The 18,194-nt window shown below is 44.5% G+C and overlaps 1 protein-coding gene across 14 annotated transcripts in view; it reads right to left on the bottom strand.

Moving 5' to 3' along the window:
* TRIO (trio Rho guanine nucleotide exchange factor) overlaps positions 1 to 18,194 on the bottom strand; it is a 3,493,742-nt gene that overhangs the window by 3,287,656 nt on the left and 187,892 nt on the right. The gene's annotated exons all lie outside the window — the stretch shown is intronic.

Below are 18,194 nucleotides of genomic sequence, written 5' to 3'. Positions count from 1 at the left end.
TATCTCAAAATCCGTCGTTGGGGTCAAGTTGTAAGTGACGCACATCCGGCATCGTTTGTGAGGTATCTGCGTGTGACATCTACGTGCGATCAGGATTGAACGCAAAACCGTTGATCGCAAACACATTGTATCTTTGTCTAAAATTGAACGTTTTGTTGCACAAACCTAGTCAATTGAAACGTGTGACATCCCTCATACGATTTTGGTGTCTGTGGCTATGTGCGCAGGTCTGCGCTCTGCACCGGAGCTTAAAAAAGGTCCGCTTCAGAGCGCAGCTGAAAAGCTGCGTTCTGAAGCGCCTCACAATGTCTGTCATTCACTAATCTCTGTCAGTCGGTCACTATCTCTGTCCCTCTCTCTCTGTCCATGTCAGTCTATCCCTCTTACCCCCTCTCTCATACTCACCTATCCCCGGCGCGGCGCTGCACGGCAGTCACACTGCTCCGGCGGCTTTTACTGTTTTGAAAAAGCCGGCCGCCCATTAAACAATCTCGTATTCCCTGCTTTCCACGCCCACTGGCGCCTATGATTGGTTACAGTGAGACACGGCCCCACGCTGAGTGACAGGTGTCTCACTGCACCCAATCACAGCAGCCGGTGGGCGTGTCTATACTGTGCAGTGAAATAAATAATTAAATAATTAAAAAAAAAAATGGCGTGCGGTCCCCCCCCAATTTTAAAACCAGCCAGATAAAGCCATATGGCTGAAGGCTGGTATTCTCAGGATGGGGAGCTCCACGTTATGGGGAGCCCCCCAGCCTAACAATATCAGCCAACAGCTGCCCAGAATTGCCGCATACATTATATGCGACAGTTCTGGGACTGTACCCGGCTCTTCCCGATTTGCCCTGGTGCGTTGGCAAATCGGGGTAATAAGGAGTTATTGGCAGCCCATAGCTGCCAATAAGTTCTAGATTAATCATGTCAGGCGTCTCCACGAGATACCTTCCATGATTAATCTGTAAGTGACAGTAAATAAAAACACACACCCGAAAAAATCCTTTATTAGAAATAAAAAACACAAATATATACCCTGGTTCACCACTTTAATCAGCCCCAAAAAGCCCTCCATGTCCGGCGTAATCCACGAACCTCCAGCGTCGCTTCCAGCGCTGCTGCATGGAGGTGACCGGAGCTGCAGCAGACACAGCCGCTCCTGTCACCTCCACGCAGCAACTGAAGACAGCCGCGCGATCCGCTGAGCTGTCACTGAGGTTACCCGCTGTCACTGGATACAGCGGTGGCCGCGGGTAACCTCAGTGACAGCTCAGCTGATCGCGCTACTCACCTCAGTTGCTGCGTGGAGCTGACAGGAGTGGCCGTGAGTAGCGCGATCAGCTGAGCTGTCACTGAGGTTACCCGCGGCCATCGCTGCATCCACCGCTGGATCCAGGTAACCTCAGTGACAGCTCAGCTGATCGCGCGGCTGTCTTCAGTTGCTGCGTGGAGGTGACAGGAGCGGCTGTGTCTGCTGCAGCTCCGGTCAGCTCCATGCAGCAGCGCTGGAAGCGACGCTGGAGGTCCGTGGATTATGCCAGACATGGAGGGCTTTTTGGGGCTGATTAAAGTGGTGAACCAGGGTATATGTTTGTGTTATTTATTTCTAATAAAGGATTTATTCGGGTGTGTGTGTTTATTTACTTGCATAGAGAAACAAGAAGTAGGCAAAGAGCACTCAACTCACCAAATAAGAACAATAATAACAAAGATTTTTAATTCAAAAATGTATTTATAAACATATGAGTGCAAAACACCATAAAACCAATTATAAACAAGGACATCTGTCCCATAGACTCAGTGCATAAATGTAAACGCTAAAGATATTATATTATAAATATAGCAGTACAATAGCAATATATAAAACAAGGATGTTACCCCATGAGCCCAATCTTATAGTGCCAAGATAAGATTGCCAGGGGGAGGTACCTCCCCTGATGAAGCTCTGTTGAGCGACGCGCGTCAGGCTGTTACCTCTTTTTGACACTCTCCATGACTTACGCTTTATTCTAAAGATAGGTGTTATCCCCTCTGGACCTCTTTGATATTTTTCTGGGTGCAGTATTGCCATTAGGGAATATTGGTCTTTCAGGGCTATTGTGATCTTCATTCATATACCCTTGTTCCCTGTTTCTGTACTGGTATGATTGTATTTTGCCGTTTGATTGTCTTGGCACTATAAGATTGGGCTCATGGGGTAACATCCTTGTTTCATATATTGCTATTGTACTGCTATATTTATAATATCATTAGCGTTTACATTTATGCACTGAGTCTATGGGACAGATGTCCTTGTTTTTAATTGGTTTTATGGTGTTTTGCACTCATATGTTTATAAATAAATTTTTGAATTAAAAATCTTTGTTATTATTATTCTTATTTGGTGAGTTGAGTGCTCTTTGCCTACTTCTTGTTTCTCTATACATGTTTGGCTTTGGTAGGCTTGCACCCTGACCTCTTGATTTTGATTTTGCTTAATTCTAGCTGTGCAGCCCTACCCCTTCTTGCTTCGTGTGTTTATTTACTGTCACTTACAGATTAATCATGGAAGATATCTCGTGGAGACGCCTGACATGATTAATCTAGGACTTATTGGCAGCTATGGGCTGCCAATAACTCCTTATTATCCTGATTTGCCAACGCACCAGGGCAAATCGGGAAGAGCCGGGAACAGTCCCAGAACTGTCGCATATAATGTATGCGGCAATTATGGGCGGCTGTTGGCTGATATTGTTAGGCTGGGGGGCTCCCCATAATGTGGAGCTCCCCCATCCTGAGAATACCAGCCTTCAGCCGTATGGCTTTTTCTGGCTGGTTTTAAAATTGGGGGGACCGCACGCCGTTTTTTTTAATTATTTATTTATTTCACTGCACAGTATAGACACACCCACCGGCTGCTGTGATTGGGTGCAGTGAGACACCTGTCACTCAGCGTGGGGGCGTGTCTCACTGCAACCAATCATAGGCGCCGGTGGGCGGGGAAAGCAGGGAATACGAGATTGTTTAATGGGCGGCCGGCTTTTTCAAAATAGTAAAAGCCGCCAGAGCAGTGTGAACGCCGTGCAGCGCCGGTGATCGGGGATCAGTGAGTATGAGAGAGGGCTGCTCAATTCAGTTACTCAGGAGTTTAGCGATCACCGGTGAGCCATTCACAGGTGACCGCTAATCAGGACGCGACACAGACAGAGCCGCAGCATGACAATGAAGTCGGGTGAAGTTAACCCGAGTTCATTCTGATCGTGCGGCTCTTTCTGTGTCTGCTGTCATCTGCCATTCAGCTCTGCTACATGGCTGTCTGTGTCTGCTGTCAGCGGCCATGTAGCAGAGCTGAAAGCTGATAGTAAAAACGCATCCCTACACATTACACACGCTTGGCAAGTCAATAAATAAAAAAAAAAGGGTGCCCAATGCATACGTCACAGAACACATGATCTAAAGGATCGCACACAAAATTGATCAATTTAACAGACTACTAACGCTCGTGTGACAGCAAATGAACGACCTACGTGCAATCTCATAAGATCCCATATGCAACGTGGGCGTGTCACATCGTAAATGCGATTGTACAACTAATTGCAACGTGTAAAGCAGGCTTAGATTTTATTTTTTTAAAATGAAAAGTAAGACATACAGCCTTTCTACAACAGTTTTCTACAATAAACATTGAACTAGGTCAATATTTGCATTTTTCTTAAAATTGATACATACAATGCTAATGTTCAAGTAAAAATAAGTCAGCAATAACTAGAACAGAAATAGTAGCAGAAATTAATGTAGGTCATTTAGTGCTCCAGATGACAACCGCAATGGTCATACAACTTGAATTTGCAAGTGAACTGAAAATTTTGTAGCCTTTCGTGAACATTCTCACCTCCATGCTGTTACTTGAAGAGTAGAGAAACAGGTTCTCCTGCTTTTTGCACCATGCAGTTTCCTTGCAATTATAAATGTAAGGCTATGTGTGCATGCTGCGTTTTTTTCTGACCACAAAGATGCAGCGTTTTTTGGCCCCAAAAAATTCACCCACAGGAAAAATGCATCAAAAAAAATGCATGCGTTTTAGCACATTTTATGATGCGGGGGGGGTTTTTTGCTGCATTTTTGTCCAATGCATTCAATGGGTGAAAAACACAAAGAACTGACATGCTACATCTTTATGATCACCACAAAGATACAGCTAAAAAAAGCTGCAATGTGCAGACAGCAAAGATAAAATCTCAGACTTTGCTGGGGAAGGAAATTCATGCAGTTTTGAGACCAAAAAAAACACAAAAAATGCTGTGTGCACACAAAGCCTAAGGCCTCGCTCACACAAGCATATGAATCAGACAAGTGCAAGAGAAAATCTCGCATTGCACTTACGCTACTTTCACACTTGTGTTTGTCGCAATCCGCCACTATGGGAAAAAACTACAGACATTGCCGGCTTGCGCTGTTTCCCATAGACTTGTATTGACGACGCACTGCGACGCAAGTGTCTGCGTTGCATCCGCCGGCCAACGCTGAGTCGTTATTTTGACTAAGCGCCGGGCGGATGGAACGCAGCATGTAGCGTCTTTTGTTGCTGTAAAAAAACGCACTCTGCAGGATTTCGTTGGGATCAGTTAAGAGGCATAATGAATGTCTATGGTGCTGGATTCCGTCACCATGTGCTTCGCGACGGATTCCAATGCAGGATTACGTCACCTTCTACTGAGCATGCTCAACATGTTCAGCAGAACGTTTTAAATTGTTTAAAAGCACTCCTGGTCTCTGTCTGTCTCTCTCTCTGTCAATGTCGGTCTCTCTCTCTGTCGGTCTGTCTCTCCCTCTCTCATACTCACCGATGACTGGCGCGGCGCTGCACAGCTGTCCGGCGGCTTCCCCTGGTTTTGAAAAAGCCGGCCGCTTATTATTCCATCTCGTATTCCCTGCTTCCCCCGCCCACCAGTGCCTATGATTGGTTGCAGGCAGACCCGTCCCCACGCTGTAACAGTTGTCTCACTGCAACCAATCACAGTCTATATGGTGCAGTACAATAAATTAATTAAAAAAAAAAAAAAAAAACCACATCCACCCCCCCCCGCCCCCCCCAATTTTAATACCAGCCAAGATAAAGCCACACGGCTGAAAGCTGGTATTCTCAAGATGGGGAGCCCCACATTATGGGGAGCCCCCCAGCCTAAGAAAATCAGCCAGCAGCCACCCGGATGCGACAGTCCCAGTACTCTACCCGACTCATCCCGAATTGCGCTGGTGCGGTGGCAATCGGGGTAATAAGGAGTTAATGGCAGCCCATAGCTGCCACTAAGTCCTAATCATGGCAGGAGTCTATGAGACACCCCCAATGATTAACCTATAAGTGAAAATAAATAAACACATACACCCGAAAAAATCCTTTATTTGGAATAAAAGACAAAAAAAAAAAACCTCTTTCACCACTTCATTAAAATCCCCAATTACCCCTCCAGGTCCGACGTAATCCACAGAGGTCCCATGACGCTTTCAGCTCTCTTACATGAAGCTGACAGGAGCGGCTGTAGAACACCGCCACTCCTGTGAGCTCCACGCAGCAACTGAAGTGAATCGCGCTGTCAGCGGTGACGTCACTGAGGTAGTGCCTGCATGTGTGCGATGATGATGGGGGCTGTAGTGCCGGCTAGGAGCAGGGCCGGCTCCAGGTTTCCAGAGTCTCAGTGGGCCCCATCCACACATAGACATGCACAGATACATACATACAGGCATACGTACACATACATATTTAAAAAGGAAATTTACAAAAACACAGACAAAAATCTATACACCGTCATATACGCTGACATACATAGATACACATCATACAGTTAGGTCCAGAAATATTTGGACAGTGACACAATTTTCGAGAGTTGGGCTCTGCATGCCACCACATTGGATTTGAAATGAAACCTCTACAACAGAATTCAAGTGCAGATTGTAACGTTTAATTTGAAGGTTTGAACAAAAATATCTGATAGAAATTGTAGGAATTGTACACATTTCTTTACAAACACTCCACATTTTAGGAGGTCAAAAGTAATTGGACAAATATACCAAACCCAAACAAAATATTTTTATTTTCAATATTTTGTTGTGAATCCTTTGGAGGCAATCACTGCCTTAAGTCTGGAACCCATGGACATCAAACGCTGGGTTTCCTCCTTCTTAATGCTTTGCCAGGCCTTTACAGCCGCAGCCTTCAGGTCTTGCTTGTTTGTGGGTCTTTCCGTCTTAAGTCTGGATTTGAGCAAGTGAAATGCATGCTCAATTGGGTTAAGATCTGGTGATTGACTTGGCCATTGCAGAATGTTCCACTTTTTTGCACTCATGAACTCCTGGGTAGCTTTGGCTGTATGCTTGGGGTCATTGTCCATCTGTACTATGAAGCGCCGTCCGATCAACTTTGCGGCATTTGGCTGAATCTGGGCTGAAAGTATATCCCGGTACACTTCAGAATTCATCCGGCTACTCTTGTCTGCTGTTATGTCATCAATAAACACAAGTGACCCAGTGCCATTGAAAGCCATGCATGCCCATGCCATCACGTTGCCTCCACCATGTTTTACAGAGGACGTGGTGTGCCTTGGATCATGTGCCGTTCCCTTTCTTCTCCAAACTTTTTTCTTCCCATCATTCTGGTACAGGTTGATCTTGGTCTCATCTGTCCATAGAATACTTTTCCAGAACTGAGCTGGCTTCATGAGATGTTTTTCAGCAAATTTAACTCTGGCCTGTCTATTTTTGGAATTGATGAATGGTTTGCATCTAGATGTGAACCCTTTGTATTTACTTTCATGGAGTCTTCTCTTTACTGTTGACTTAGACACAGATACACCTACTTCACTGAGAGTGTTCTGGACTTCAGTTGATGTTATGAACGGGTTCTTCTTAACCAAAGAAAGTATGCGGCGATCATCCACCACTGTTGTTATCTGTGGATGCCCAGGCCTTTTTGAGTTCCCAAGCTCACCAGTCAATTCCTTTTTTCTCAGAATGTACCCGACTGTTGATTTTGCTACTCCAAGCATGTCTGCTATCTCTCTGATGGATTTTTTCAGCCTCAGGATGTTCTGCTTCACCTCAATTGAGCGTTCCTTAGACCGCATGTTGTCTGGTCACAGCAACAGCTTCCAAATGCAAAACCACACACCTGTAATCAAACCCAGACCTTTTAACTACTTCATTGATTACAGGTTAACGAGGGAGACGCCTTCAGAGTTAATTGCAGCCCTTAGAGTCCCCTGTCCAATTACTTTTGGTCCCTTGAAAAAGGAGGCTATGCATTACAGAGCTATGATTCCTAAACCCTTTCTCCGATTTGGATGTGAAAACTCTCATATTGCAGCTAGGAGTGTGCACTTTCAGCCCATATTATATATATAATTGTATTTCTGAACATGTTTTTGTTAACAGCTAAAATAACAAAACTTGTGTCACTGTGTCAATATTTCTGGCCCTGACTGATATATATAGATATAGAGATATATTATATATATATATATATATATATATATATATATATATATATATATATATATATATATATAAAATGACATATAGGATATATATTTATCTGATAAATAGCTGCTAGGAATATGATAAATAGCTGCTAGGAATATGATAAATAGCTGCTAGGAAACCACTGCAAAGGACAGGCAACAAGCAGAAGAGACTTGTTTGGGCTAAAGAACACAAGGAATGGACATTAGACCAGTGGAAATCTGTGCTTTGGTCTGAGGAGTCCAAATTTGGGATCTTTGGATCCAACCACCGTGTCTTTGTGGAAAAGGTGAACGGATGGAGTCTACATGCCTGGTTCCCACCGTGAATCATGGAGGAGGAGGTGTGAAGGTGCATTGCTGGTGACACTGTTGGGGATTTATTAAAAATTGAAGGCATACTGAACCAGCATGGCTACCACAGCATCTAGCAGCGGCAAGCTATTACATCCGGTTTGCATTTAGATGGACCATCATTAATTTTTCAACAGGACAATGACCCCAAACACACCTCCAGGCTGGGTAAGGGCTATTCCACTAAAGCGGGCTTTACACGCTACGACATCGCTCAAGTGATCTCGTTGGTGTCACGGAATTTGTGACGCACATCCGGTCGCTTTTGCGATGCCGTTGCGTGTGACACCTATGAGCGATTTTGCATCATAGCAAAAACGTGCAAAATCGCTCATCGGTGACATGGGGGTCCATTCTCAAATATCGTTACTAAAGCAGTAACGAAGTTGTTCCTCGTTCCTGCGGCAGCACACATCGCTCCGTGTGACACCGCAGGAACGAGGAACCTCACCTTACCTGCGTCCCGGCCACAATGCGGAAGGAAGGAGGTGGGCGGGATGTTACGTCACGCTCATCTCCGCCCCTCCGCTTCTATTGGGCAGCGGTTCAGTGACGCTGCTGTGACGTCGCTATGACGCTGAACGAACCGACCCCTTAGAAAGGAGGCTGTTCGCCGGTCACAGCGACATCGAATGTAAGGCTAGTCCGTGTGACGGGTCTGGGCGATGTTGTGCGACACTGGCAGCGATTTGCCTGTGTCGCACAACCAATGGGGGCAGGTACGCACCCTGGCGATATCGGTACCGATATTGCAGTGTTTAAAGCGGCCTTAAGGAGAGTGATGGGGTGCTACGCCAGCTGACTTAGCCTCCACAGTCACCAGACCTGAACCCAATTGAGATAGTTTGGGGTGAGCTGGACCACAGAGTGAAGGCAAAAGAGCCAACAAGTGCTAAGCATCTCTGGGAACTCCTTCAAGACTGTTGGAAGAACATTTACGGTGACTAACTCTTGAAGCTGATCAAGAGAACAAGAGAGTGCCAAGAGTGTGCAAAGCAGTAATCAAAGCAAAAGGTGGCTACTTTGAAGAACCTAAAATATAATACATATTTTCAGTTGTTTCACATTTTTTTGATAAGTATTTCATTCCACATGTGTTAATTCATAGTTTTGATGCCTTCAATGTGAATCTACAATTTTCAGAGTAATGAAAACAAAGAAAACTCTTTGAATGACAAGGTGTGTCCAAACTTTTGGTCTGTTCTGATATACACAAACGCACATACTGCCCTCTGTATACTATTCCCCGCCCCCCCCCCCCCTACACACACACACACACACACATATATTGCCCCTTTGTATAATGTCCTCCTGGTATTTATGTCCTGCTCCTGGTGTATATGTCCCCTTCCTGGTATGTATATGTCCCCTTCCCAGTATGTATGTCCCCATCCTGGTATATGTATGTCCCCATCCTGGTATATGTATGTCCCCTTCCTGGTATATGCATGTCCCCTTCCTGGTATATGTATGTCCCCATCCTGGTATATGTATGTCCCCATCCTGGCATATGTATGTCCCCATCCTGGTATATGTATGTCCCCATCCTGGCATATGTATGTCCCCATCCTGGCATATGTATGTCCCCATCCTGGCATATGTATGTCCCCATCCTGGTATATGTATATCCTCATCCTGGTATGTATGACCCCATCCTGGTATGTATGACCCCATCCTGGTATGTATGACCCCCATCCTGGTATGGAAGTCCCTATCCTGGTATTTATGTCCCCCATCCTGGGCTCTTCCTTACATATATGTCCCCATTCTGGTTTATTGTCACCTTCCTGGCATATATCTCATCCTCCTAGTATATATGTCCCCATCCTGTGACCCTCCTAGTATACATGTCCCCATCCTGGTATATATCCCATCCTGGGCCCATCCTGGTATGTATATACCCCTCCTGGACACATTCTGAAATATATGTCCAAGTCTATCATACTTCTGGGAAATCAACCTGTCCAGTTATGAAGCAACACTGATTGTGTATCACTGTTTCATGCTGTTCTGCAAATGGAAGAGGCAATAGATAGAAATGATAGGCAATTAGCAAGACCCTCCCTATAAAAGGAGTGATTCTGCAGGTGTTGACCACAGACCACTACTCTGTTCTCATTCTTTTTGGCTGTTTTGGTCACTTTTGCATTTTGTCATTACTCTCACCCTAGAGGTAGCATAACGCGGTGTCTACAACCTACAGAAGTTGCTAAGGTAGTGCAGCTCATCCAGGATGTCATATCAATGCGAGCTGTCACAAGGTTAGCTGTGTCTGTTAACAGTGTCGAGAGCATGGAGCAGATACCAGGAGACAGGCCAGTACACAAGGAGACCTGGAGAGGGCCGTAGGAGGGCAACAACCCCGCAGCATGACTGCTACCTCTACCTTTGTGTAAAGAGGAACAGGAGGAGCAGGGCCAGAGCCCTGCAAAATGACCTGCAGCATGCCACTAATGACCTTGTGTCTGCTCAAACTGTCAGAAACAGACTCCAAGAGGGTGGTATGAGAGCCTGACGTCCACAAGTGAGGGTGGTTCTTACAGCCCAACACTGTGGAGGGCAATTCACATTTATTTGCAAGAGAACAAAAAAATTGGCAGATTCGAGACTGATGCCCTGTGCTCTTTATGAATGAGAGCAAGTTCACACTGAGCACATGACAGATGTGACAGTCTGGAGTCGCCGTGGAGAATGTTTTGCTGCATGCAACATTCTCCAGCATGACCGGTTTGGCAGTGGGTTAGTAATGGTATGGGGTGGCATTTCTTTGGAGGGCCGCACACCACTTCATGTGCTAGCCAGAGGTACCCTGTCTGCCATTAGGTACCTGGATGAGATCCTAAGACCTGTTGTGACACAAAATGTAGGTGCAGTGGGCCCTGAGTTGATATTAGTGGCCTGCTGGATGTCATTTTGCAGGGCTCTGGCACTGCTCCCCCCATTCCTCCTTGCACAAAGGAGGCGGTAGCGGTCCTGATGCCGAGTTGTTGCCCTTCTATGGCCTCTTCTACATCTCCTGGTGCACTGGCCTGTCTCTTGGCATCTGCTCCATGCTCTGGACACTGCTGACAGACACAGCTAATCATCTTGCCACAGCTCGCATTGATGTTCCATCCTGAATGAGCTGCACTACCTACAACTTCTGTGAGTTGTTGACACCCCTTCATGCTATGTCTAAAGTAAGAGCAATGGCAAAATGCAAAAGTGACAAAAGCCAAAAAGGATGAGAACAGAGAAATAGTCTGATCACCACCTGCAGAACCACTCCTTTATACGGGGTGTCTTGCTAATTGCCTATTATGTCTACCTGCCTGGTCGATGTGTACAACAGCAACAGAGATTAATTCACAACAGATGTCTCACAACTAGAAAGGTTGATTTCACTTAAGTAATATCCCCATCCTGTCCCTTTCCTGGTATATATGACCTCCTTTTTGTGTATATGTTCCCTTTCGTGGATTCTCCTTGTATGTTTGTCTGCTGCAAAACAGAAAAGAAAAAAAAACAAAAATATTTTACTCGCCCTCCCTCGGTCCAACGTCGCGTGGCGTCCTCTGAACTGCGATGCATTTCAGCTGGATGGGTTCCCCCAGGGATCTTCAGCTCAAGGAGCGCCTACATTTGACCGCCAGATGCTCTGTCCTAGCCACCTCCGTGTTGCCCGGAGCACTATGACGAGGTTGCAGAGTGATGAACTCATTATGGTGGGCTGCGAGATGACGTGCTGCCTCCCTGATCTGGTCCACTCGCCTTGCCTCCAGCCACATGGCTAATTTACATGCAGAACCCTAGAAGGGTTTCACATGCAATTTAGCAGTGTGCAGCGGCTGAAGCAACACCACCGGGGCCCCTCTGCTGCGGCTGTGACTCGGTGAAGAGGGGGGCCAGGGAGGGGCTTAATAAAGCTAAGTAATTACCTCAGTTCACCACCTTTCTTCACCGGGCCCCATACACAAGTCATGGTTGTAATGCCTTGATGGCGGCCCTGATGGCGGCCCTGACGTCACGAGTTGTACTTTCATGGTGAGCTGGGTAATGCTGGAACTCTGAGAGCCCAGTGCAAACTATGACTGTGTCTGACTTATGCTCTGTACAACTAAGGTGCTGCAAGATATGTGCCCGCTATGTAAAGTGTAAAGTTGTTACAGAGAGGGGCCATTGAGTAAAGAGATGTTTAAAACTGTTGGTCTTCTTGTGAGTTGGAATGGTCATTGGGTCCTGGCCAGTTAGGACCATGTATTTAATGTAGCCTACCAGGGTGTCCTAAGTCAATCCCTTATCTACAACTACTGCCCCGTGACACCCTACAAATCATCAGGCAGTGAGTTGCAGTATTGCCTGTGCATTTCCTCCTCTCTTCTGTGTGCCAAAGCCTTGCTTTAAGTATTTGTTGTGACTTACCTATTTCCCCCTTGCAGAGACCACCATCCTGTACGAAAATGACGATCTTCTGAATACCCCTGCTGGATTACTGATTCTGCTGGCAACAGAAGCTGCCTACCAAAAGGGGATATGTGCTAGACATTTGGGGTCTTATTTATTTCCATTATCTGTATGTCTAAGATGTGTGCATATACATGTGTGAAATATTTGCAAATATGTACGAAATGTTTACATGTATGTGAAAAGTTCATGCAATTGTGTAGTGTGTATATAAGAACTGTATGTAAACATGAGTAAATGTGTATGCACTGTGTATGTCTGTAGTGAGTAGTATGTGCATAGACTGTATATATAATTATACAGTGTGTGTGTGCATGCACTTTCAGTTTGTATGTGTAATGTATACATGTAAATGTGCAATGTGTGTATAATGTTTGGCTACATATACATACGTTTATAAACCTACAGCTTACCTTAACCCATTAAGGACGAAGCCAGTTTTGTATTTTATGCCCAGGCCATTTTTTGTAATTCTGACCAGTGTCCCTTTAAGAGGTTATAACTCCGGAATGCTTCAACGGATCCCGGTGATTGACACTTTTCTCTTGACATATTGTACTTCATGATAGTTTTAAATTTAGAACGATATTTGTTTTTATTTGTGAAAAAAAAAAAAAAAAAAATCGGAAATTTGATGAAAATTTTGCAATTTTCAAACTTTTAATTTTTATGCCCTTAACCCAGAGAGTTATGTCACACAAAATAGTTAATAAATAACATTTCCCACATGTCTACTTTACATTAGTGCAATTTCTGAAAACATTTTTTGGGGTTAGGAAGTTAGAAGGGTTCAAAGTTAATCAGCAATTTCCCATTTTTTCAACAAAATTCACAAAACCCTTTTTTTTTTTAGGGTCCACATCACATTTGAAGTGACTTTGAGAGGTCTAGGTGACAGAAAATACCCAAAAGTGACACCATTCTAATATCTGCACCCCTTAAAGTACTCAAAACCATATCCAAGAAGTTTATTAACCCTTCAGGTGCTTCAAAAGGAACTAAAGCAAAGTGGAATGAAAAAAAGCAAAAAATAAAAATTTTACCTAAAATGTTGCTCTACGCTCTACCCCAAATTTATTCACTTTTAACAGACATAAAAAAACAAACAAAATGGACCCCAAAACTTGTTACCCACTTTGTTATGAACGCGTCAATACCCCACAAGTGGCCAGAAACCTTTGTTTGGACAAATGGGAGGGCCCGGAACAGAAGGAGCAATATTTGAATATTGGAAAGCAAATTTGGCTGAAATAGATAGCGGGCACCATGTTGCATTTACATGTCCGCTAAGGTACCTACACAGCAGAAACCCCTCACAAGTGATACCATTTTGGGAACTAGACGTCTCAAGGCTTCTATCTAGGGGTATAGCGAGCATTTTGGACCAAGAGATACTTCACAGATTTTGATAACGTTACATTGTCAAATTGAAAATTTTCATTTTTTGCTCAAAAATGTTGCTTTAGCATCAATTTTTTCACTTTTTCAAGAGGTAATTCCAAAAATTTGACCCCAATGTTTGTTACCCACTTTTTTTATGAGCGCGGTGATACCTCACATGTAGTTAGAAACTTTTGTTTGGAGAAATGGGAGGGCTTGGAACGGAAGGAGCAATATTTGAATTTTGGAAAGGAAATTTGGCTGAAAAAGATTGCGGGCACCATGTCGCATTTGGAGGACCCCTAAGGTACGTAAAAAGCAAAAAACCACCACAAGTGACCCCATATTGGAAACTAGGCCCCTCAAGGAATTTATCTAGATGTTTGGTGAGTACCCTGAAGCCCCAGGAGCTTTACAGAAGTTTATAACGTTGAGCCATGAAAATAAAAAAATAAAATTTTACCACAAAATTGTTACTTCAACCAGGTAGCTTTTTTTTTTTCAACAACAGGAAAAAAAAACCACCATAAAATTTATTGTGCCATTTTTCCTGAGTTTGGTGATATCTTGTATGTGGTGGAAATCAACTGTTTGGGCACACGGCAGAACTCGGAAGACAAAAAGTGCCAATTGACTGCAAATTTGGCTGAAATCAATAGCAGACACCATGTTGCATGAGGAGAGCCCCTGAGGTGCCTAAACAGTGGAGGGTCCCCGACAATTGACTCCATTCTGGAAAATAGACCCCACAAGGAATTTATCTAGATGTTTGGTGAGTACCCTGAACCCCCAGGTGCTTCACAGAAGTTTATAATGTTGAGCTGTGAAAATTAAAAAAAAAAAGGAAAAAAAGCTGCATAAAATTTTTTGTGCAATTTCTCCTGAGTATTCGGATACCTTATGTGTGGTGGAAATCAACTGTTTGGGTGCACAGCAGGGCTCGGAAGGGAAAAAGTGCCATTTGACTGAATAATTGGCTGGAATCATTAGTGGACGCTATGTCGCATTTGGAAAGCCCCTAAGGTGCCTAAACAGTGGAGGTCCCCACACTGACCGCATTCTGGAAACAAGACACCTCAAGGCATTTATCTAGGTGTATATTGAGCATTTTGAATCCACGAATATTTCACAGAATTTGATAAGCTTAGGTTGCCATATTGAAATTTTAATTTTTTTCACAAAAAAGTTGATTTAGCATCAAATTTCTCACTTTTTCAAGAGGCAACAACAAAACGTGGACCCCATAGGTTGTTATCCAATTTCTTGTGAGTGCACTGATACCCCATATGTGGCCAAAAACCTCTGTTTGGGTAAATGGGAGGGCTTGGAATGGAAGGAGCACCATTTGAATTTTGGAAAAGTTGAAATAAATTGCGCACACCATGTCACATTAGCAGGGCCCCTTGGGTACCTATATATCAGAAACCCCCCACAAGTGACCACTTTTGGACACTGGACCCCTCAAGGATTTTATTCAGGAGTATAGTAAGCATTTTGAATCCACAGGTACATCACAAAAATGTTTCTCACTGTTAGGCTATGTGGCCATGATCCAGCAACACGGCACCTAGTACACAGTGCCAGCCTTCCTGCAGAGATGTGAGTGTTGTCCACGGGAGAACGCAGCTGCCCATGCCCACTATTTGGGTTCAGGCTGCTGTGGACTTTAGCTCTATCCTACCTGCAGAGAACCCACTTGTCTCCGCAGCATAAATTGACATGCTGAGCCTGAGGAAGCCGCGCCACAGGTCGCTTTATGCTGCGGAGAAAAGAAGCAAAGTGGGCATGGGATTTCTAAAACTCTTTCCACTGTGCTTCTACTGCACAATGCAGCGTTATGGATGCAGGGAAAACACTCTGTGCCCAAAACGCTGCAAACCCTGATTGTGGGCACATAGCCTAAAATGCTACAATGGATGAATGGATAGATGTCAAACATATATTACATCCCACCCCCTGCATATTCTAAGCTGGCGCCCTTTAGTGCCTTTCATGTGGCACTTAAGGGTGCCTAGCCTTGTATTTAGCCCAAGGAAAAAAAAAAAAAAAAAAAATAGTTAAAATAAATGACGTGGGGTCTCCCCTATTTTTGATAGCCAGCTAGGGTAAAGCAGACAGCTGTAGCCTGCAAACCACAGCTGACAGCTTCATCTTGTCCGGTGATCAATTTGGAGGGCTCCCCAGGCGTTTTTTTTTAATTATTTATAAATAAATAATTAAAAAAAAAAAACACAAAACGTGGGATCCCCCCAAATTAGATCACCAGCCAAGGTGAAGGTGGCAGCTGGGGTCTGGTATTCTCAGGGTGGGAAGAGCCATGGTTATTGGACTCTTCCCAGCCTAAAAATAGCAGGACGCAGCCGCCCCAGAAGTGGCGCATCCATTAGATGCGCCAATCCTGGCGCTTCGCCCCAACTCATCCCATTGCCCTGGTGCGGTGGCAAACAAGGGTAATAAATGGGGTTGATACCAGATGTGTAATGTCACCTGGCATCAAGCCCAGCAATTAGTGATGTCACAGCGTCTGAGGGGTTAAAGGGAGGGTCTCACTTAGAACAACAAAACCAAGAAGAGTCCCAGTGGCCAGAGGCACCAATAAATAAGGTAAAGGGGGAGACCACTGGTAGAATAAAAACCAGAAACAAGTTCTTAGTGACATACAAAAACCATTTTAATCAAATATACGTGACATAAGGACAGACAGTAGTGACGAATGAAATCTAAAAATCGCCAGACACAAAATTGCAGAAGCACCAGCTGCAGATGTAATGGAGCTGCTAGATATGAAAGGGTTAATGTAAAAACCTGTGACAATCTGTCTCATACTCAGACGTGCCATCCGCTCTTTATAACAAATGCATGATGTGGTTATTAAACCGGCGGATAAGGTTGGAGATATTGTGATTTGGCCGGTGCAGATGTATGAGGTTGAGGCCTTTAGACAACTAAATGACAAACTTTGTTACCGACGTCTGACCAGTTACCCTATGTCTGCCTTTTTTCGGGAACTTAAATCATTGCTCGATGATGGCGTGGAATCTCATGCCATTACCCCGAAAATGCGTGACTCATTGCTACCCCCCCATCCGGTTACTGCAACTTTTAATCTTCTTCCCAAGGTTTACAAGGACCCCCATGCCCCACCTGGTAGACCAATTGTTTCGGGCATTGGGGGTCATTGTGAACCTGCCGCTTCGTTGACTTTTTTCTTCAGCAGTGTGTCCAAACTCTACCTTCGTTTGTACAGGACACAAATGACGTTCTGGGAAGACTGGATGGGGTTGTATTGGAGGAGGATGTGTGGCTAGTGAGTTGCGATGTGGAATCCCTTTACACCTCTATACGCCATCTACAGAGCATTGAGGCTGTGTAAGTCTTCCTGAGCATGACCAACTTTGAACCTGAAACTGAAGGAATTTATTACATCTCTACTTCGTTTCATCATCAGCCATAATTTTTTCGTGTTCAAGGACCCTACAGCTCCAGGGAACGGCTATGGGGGCTGCTTGCGCACCCTCATATGCCAACTTGTTCCTGGGCCTGTGGGAAAGGGAGGCGGTCCTTGACACTGACTGTCATGAACACATCGTCTCATGAATGCGCTATATAGATGACGTGCTCTTTATCTGGCAGGGTTCCACGTCGCAGCTCAACACCTTTTTACAACTCCTTTAATGTCAACGATAGGAATATTCGGTTGACCTGGAAATATAATCGTATCTCTATTGATTTCCTGGATATATTTATCTATCTGCAGACAGCCGGATGGCTCTCTCTGGACTGATATTTTCCTTAAAGACACTGCCACAAATTTGCTTCTTCCTTTCTCCTCCTCACAACCCACTCAGTTAAAGCGGTCTATTCCTATAGGACAATTTCTCCGTGCAAGGAGGATTTGTTCAGATATGACATTCCAGAATCAACCTTCTATCTTGTCCCATCGGTTCAGAGATAGGGGTTAGAGATCTGTGGACATTGATAGGGGATACCAACGGGCATGCAGCACGACTAGACAAACCTTGTTGTCTAGGGATAAAATTCAGAGAGCCCCGGGAGATGATACGGTTAGGTTTATTACCACTTTTAACTGCAAATCTTTTTAACTCAAAAAGGTTCTGGAGAAGCATTGACCTATTCTGCTCATGGATAGGGATTTAAGAACTACTCTTACCTCACATCCCTCCATCACCTGGCGTAGGTCACACAACCTAAGGTATCTCCTTACAAAGAGCCACTATATCCCTCCAAGGAGTAAATTTCTATTTGACAGCCGCGGACCACCTTGGGGATCTTTTCCCTGTGGATCATGTTCTGCCTGCCAATATATCCCAAAGCGATTTGATTTCAGTAATTGTTCACTTCATTAATTGCAACACGGAGGCAGTTATTTATCATGCTACATGTCCCTGCGGGCTGATTTATATTGGCATGACTACACGGAGTTTGAGAGTCTGCTCACAGTAACATGTAAGGGATATTAGAAATGCTGCCCAAACCCTAGAGCCTGAGAAATTGAGAACCATCCCC

This window comes from Anomaloglossus baeobatrachus, chromosome 6 (assembly GCF_048569485.1).
Source record: "Anomaloglossus baeobatrachus isolate aAnoBae1 chromosome 6, aAnoBae1.hap1, whole genome shotgun sequence".
Classification (NCBI taxonomy): domain Eukaryota; kingdom Metazoa; phylum Chordata; class Amphibia; order Anura; family Aromobatidae; genus Anomaloglossus; species Anomaloglossus baeobatrachus.
Note: the sequence above shows the minus strand (reverse complement) of the source record. Positions and strands in the feature narration are given on the sequence as shown.